Below are 6,000 nucleotides of genomic sequence, written 5' to 3'. Positions count from 1 at the left end.
AAAACGCATCAGTTAATAGTGCTGTTCCAGCAGAATTCTGCACTGAAATCCATTTCTCAAAAGAGCAAACAGATTTTTTTATATTCAATTTTGAAATCTGACATGGGGCTAGACATTTTGTCAATTTCCCAGCTGCCCCTGGTCATGCGACTTGTGCCTGCACAAGAGAAATACTTTCTGGCAGGCTGCTGTTTTTCCTTCTCAATGTAACTGAATGTGTCTCAGTGGGACAGAGTGATTGAAGTTTATCAGAGCACAAGTCACATGACTTGGCAGCTGGGAAATGGATTTCAGGGTAGAATTCTGCTGGAGCAGCACTATTAACTGATTCATTTTGAAAAAATTTTTTTTCCCATGACAGTATCCTTTTAAGGAATCATCCAGCAAATGAAATGTCTCAGCAACTCACAGCATTACAGTGTTGGTCGCAGCAGCCGTCTATATTAGATTCAACCAATGTCCATCATAGTCTTTTCATGCATATCTGTTATAGCCTTGTGTATTGGTACATATCTGTTTCAGCCTGATGTGAAAGATCTCGCAAAACTTTGTTTTGTCTTTTATCAAACCAAATAAACTATGTAACTATATACATTCAGGAAGGGAATTTTTGTTATGTTTTCGTTCCCCCCCCCCCCCACATCTCTGTTCTCCACCAGAAGGGAAATACACTTACACCTTATTCAGGCCAAAAACGTACAACTGAGCAGTCTCTGTTTGGTTATGTAAGTGTCTCAAACGGTAACAGGCGGTTCCCTTTCTTGTTATAGGATCAGAAGCACCAAAAAATGAAAGTGTTTATAAGTAATTAAAATCGAATGTATGTGTTTGCTTTAGAAAGAATACTATAGTTCATATAAACAAGCTACTGTGTAGCCATGGGGGCAGCCATTTGAGGCCCAGCTTACATAGCAGATACCAGATGCAGTCTGTAGAATACCATTATATTCTTTTACAGAGCTTATCTGTTATCTTGAAGTATTGTGTAAATTGTGTAAAAAAACTAGAATGTGCCAGTGCATTGTCCTCTTTTAAATATAGAAGGAATGTGCTTAAAGGACCAGTAACATCAAATTTTTTTTTAAAAAAAAATTCGTTAGTATACATCAAAAAATAAACACCAAGACAAATAAAATTTTAAAATTGCAAAGCCTTTATTAAGAATTTAGAAATAACTTACCGAAACTCCACTTCCTGTCCTCTACAGAAAAGGCGACACGGCGACCATCCATTGTGCGGCGCTGGATTTCTCCTCCTTGGCTCTGTCTCATGCTGTATTGACAGCATGTGAAGCGGCTGCTGCATCAGGGAGCGTGGTTTCCATAACCGAGGATTGCTGGCTCATCGGCGCATCTGTAGAGTGGGGAAGCTGTTAAGAGAGGAGCTGGGTCACATCGTGGATGTTTGTAGTTCCAGGCAGCAGGCTGGAGTTCCCAGTCACTGGCACGTAGCCACTCTCAACATGCGCTGCTTTCCGTATCGAGTGCTTCTTACCGACCCGAATTCAATGCGCTGCTTTCTGTGCTATCTTAAACACGTGTGCTTAGCCAGCAGGGGATAATGGGATGGAAGGGAACGCTGGGCTTCTCTCTCGTGGACCCTGACACTGAACATGAACCCGCACTGTGTGTCCGCTTGCAGTTTAGCGCTCGATAGCACGGAAAGCAGCGCATCTGAGAGTGGCTACGTGACAGTGACTGGGAACTCCGATCAGCCTGGAACTACAAACATCCACGATGTGGCCCAGCTCCACTCTAAACAGCTTCCCACTCTACAGATGCGCCAGCAATCCTCGGTTATGGAAACCACGCTCCATCCACGCACCAGTTACTTTTTACTAGTTTTCACTGGTTTTTAACTAGTGTTGGTTAATATACTTCTATTAATCTATCAATGATTTTATTCAATTAGCTTTGAAATCGGCATGTCAATTTATTAAATGAATTGTTTATTGCCGTATTATTATAAAAGTCAATAAAAAGAAATTGAAAAAAAAACTGGGCTTCCTCCACACTGCAAATATTTTTCTACTTCAATATTCAAAATAAACTACAGAAAGTTCTACTTCCTCCAGCATCACTGTCAAATTAGTACTGGGCTGGAAACCAGAATGTGCATCCCTCACAGCCGCTATAGTTCTGCTTCTGCATTCAATATAAGCTCAGTGTGCCTACAGAAAAACTCCACCACTTTCAGTATCACTGTTTGGGTAGTAAATGTTCTCATGATGAATATATATGTACAAAGCCAATGTCTGCTCCACTGCCACCACAAACAGCACTTTGAAATAATTTCCCATGCAATAAATGTTGTTTGTGTGAGTCAATTCCAACAACACTTTTCTAATGTGTTTAAGCATTAAACACAGTAAACTTGTGTCTATTGAGCATGCTGAACTACACCAGTAACATGTCTATTGCACATAGGGTTGCCTCCTTTGCTGATGGCTAAACCTGAACATGGGGGGCGGGGCAGATAACATTGGGGTGGGGCAGTGATGTAGGAAACAGGCATGATGACATCAGAGGTAGGCACAATGATGGTGATGGAGTTATGACACCAGGGCAAGGTTATTGCATCACTGGCTGGATTTCTATCCAGTATTCTCAATGTTTTAAAGAGTTGATGCCCAGTTCAAAACCGCACAGGGGGCAATCCTATCTCTAGATATATTCTGCTTGGTGATTAAGCCCAATCCTTTAATTATAGGTGTGAGATCTATTATACAGTTACCCAGAAAGCTCTGAAATACAGCAATGCTAATTTAGAAAAAAAACACTTATTTTTGATTGATTTGCTTTTTTTGTATCTGTAATAATAAGAGATGAACTGTTCTTGATTGTAACTAAGCCATGTCGAGGTGAGTATCTTAGTATTTAAATGCTTTTCATGTATTGGCCAGATTATTGTTCGCGTTTCATAAGGCTGAAGACTCAAACAGGCCTTACAAAAAACGAACTGTCCAGGTCAAAACCGAACAGGTGGCAACCCTAATAGCGTACGTGTTGCTACAGTGTACTTATTGCATTTGCACATTATTGCCTTTGCACAGTACAGTCGACAGAAAAGGAAATTACTGGCACTCAGGACTCCATTTTCTTTTCTGTTGTCTGTATTTTTGAGGGTGCCGATCCCTCTTACTAAGCACGGGACCAGTCTTTCCTGAGAGTGGGGTTGCCACCTTTTCTGGAAAAAAATACTGGTCTTTCTATATATTTATCTTTTTTCCCTATTAATAACATTGGAATCAGCCATCATTTTTACCAGCCAAGCCGGTAAAATACCGGCCAGGTGGCAACCCTAGCCGTGGAGCCCTCCATGTGCTCAGAACCCCCACCACTCTCCTCTGCCCATGATTCAGTGCAGGCAGGCTACATTCCATCAGGCAGGAGGGCACACACTAGAGATAGCAGGTTGCCATCCTGGAGGCGGAGCACGTACAGGTCTACTCACCACATGCTGCTGTTAAATCTAAGCATAGCACCGCAATCACATGCAAGAACGCCAGCCACAAGCAAGGCGTGTTTACTTGTCTGGAGAAACTTTGGTACTTGTGTTATAGTTGCCAGCTATGCCCGCTATTGGCCACAACTAAGCAATCCATTGTTTTCACTGCTTACCAGAGATTATACTAGTACCAGTGAGCAGGAACCCTTTCGTTTTTTCCAGGATGTGTGTCCCCGCAACAGCCCAATAGCTTCCACTGAAGTCTCTGCTCCCAGTAGTTCAGCAGAAGTCATTTTTCCTGCTATTTTTCTTGTCGTTTTCAGGAATACCGCCAAGCGCCAACACTAGAGCCTTTGCTCTACTTGACAAAAAGTACCAAAAACTGATAAATGCTTATCTGGCGTGTATGGGGCCCCATCAATTGACCAACATGACCAATATCTGGGTAAAATTTGTCCAGTTATCAGTCGAGCAGTCCTCTACAGCCTATATCTGTGTCATTGTGAGCCTATAGGGGAAAGTTCTACTCGTTTGGCTACTTCGCCAAATAAGCGTATCTTTCAATGTATGGCCATCTTTAGAAAGATAGTGTTTCTGTAAACAAGGCTGCTGTTGCTCTGTCTTGAAAGAATAGTTCATTTAGAATACCCCTCGCCGTGCGCTAAGTGCAAAAGAAGTCTGCAAGCTGCATTGGGCATTGTAGAAATAGCAGCAGGCTTCTTCGCTTTGTTTTGGAGCGCTGAGACCTGCGGACTGCACTTTGAATCAAGAGCTGCCTGCATTAGGGAAAGTGTTTTATTAAACATAGCACATAGGTATTCCCCGCTCCCATTCTGTACCTTGCATGTCATTCAGACTGGTAGGCAGTAAGGACAGGGCTGGAGTGTACTTCCTTACACTTTGAATGGAGAGATGGGTTTTTCATTTGTGCTCTTGCACTTGTGCTCCCAGAGGTCAAGAATGACCCCTGTGGTTTAGACTAGAGTCCGGCGCAGGTCCATTTTTTGGAACCCGACCCCTACCAGCAACCTGTAATCCGCGACCTGGACCGCATTCTTACCTGCTTGGACCGGGCCCAGCAAGTACCTTATCCGCAACCCAGACCCGCTTACCATCAAGAATCAGGAAGTGCTGTCATTGTAAATCGGAAGTGACATCATCAGAAGTAGACGTGATCAGAAAAAAGGAGTAAAAATCTCTATTGAGAAGACCCGCGACCCACAGAACCGCCGACCGCAGGTTTTTGCGGGTAACTGCAGAGTTACAGTCTTATCTTGTGAAGAATAGTGGGCGAGGGGGAATCCATTTATCCATTCACATTCAAGGTATAGTTGGGCCTATTTAATCTAGTAAATTGTGTCTAACCAAGGGGATCAAAATGTTAGTAAATGTGTCAGGGCTCCCTCTCATGGCATATCATTTAAACATGGGTATCTATTGGTATATTTGATTCCCTGGTTAATTATGTTAGGAGCTGAATACGATTTCCATTTAAGCGTTATGGATTTTCCAGCATATGTGAGCAGAATAGAGATGAGTCTTTATTTAGCTCTTGTTGGGGACTCTGTAACTTGGTTCAGGAGCTTCCCCCAGTGGATCCACAATAATAGGTTTATCAGTCATTTCTGACAGCCTGTTACACTGGCTTTTACTTTCAGACATTATACGATTCCATGTGGGTTAAAGGGCAAGTCAAGCCCAAAATAAAAAGCAGATTTCGGTAACTTTAATCTGCCCGTGTATGGCCACCCTTTATTAACACTGAAAATTGGTAATGAATGTATTATACTGGGTATTGTCAATCTGATATAGGTCAATGTATATGGTAGCGGTGTACAATAATTACCCAACGCCAATAATTAAACCAACGCTCAGTCATGAGACACTTGCTGCACCTGCCATTAGGTAGCAAACATACACATATTACACCCATCACACTCCTCATATAGCTTTCCTTTTCATTTCTTGCTCACATCTATACACACATTTACACTCACATCTACAAACCCACACACATACACAGGGCCGTCATTAGAAATCACGGGGCCCCGCACAACAACATTTTCACTCCACATCACAGTTAAAAGACCACACAGACATCAGCGCTAAAAAAGTAACCCCCCACACACACAAGTTCTAAAAAGCTATTGATGGTCAGCGACCCCTTATAAGTTAAAAAAAAAAACATTGGCGCCAGGGCTCCCCATAAATTTTTTTAAAAAATCATTGGCACCAGGGCCCCCCCTTACAAGTTAAAAAAAATTGGGGCCCCAAAGAAATTTTTTTTAAAGAAACATTGGTGCCAGGGCCCCCCTTACAAGTTAAAAAAAATTTTTTTTAAAAAAAACATTGGTGGCAGGGGCCTATAGAATATTAAAATAATACATTGGTGGCCAGCGGATTAAAAAAAATAAAAAAACACGCATTGGTGTTCAGAGAATTGAACTCATGGCTTCAGGACTTCAACTGACTTTGGGTCTTTTCGCCGTTTCAGGACTTCAATTTCGGCTGTTTTCGTGACTTCAGGTCTTTTCGTCGCTTCAGGACTTAAAT

Source organism: Xenopus laevis, chromosome 4L (genome assembly GCF_017654675.1).
Source record: "Xenopus laevis strain J_2021 chromosome 4L, Xenopus_laevis_v10.1, whole genome shotgun sequence".
NCBI classification, from domain to species: domain Eukaryota; kingdom Metazoa; phylum Chordata; class Amphibia; order Anura; family Pipidae; genus Xenopus; species Xenopus laevis.
This window is presented reverse-complemented; position numbering follows the sequence as displayed.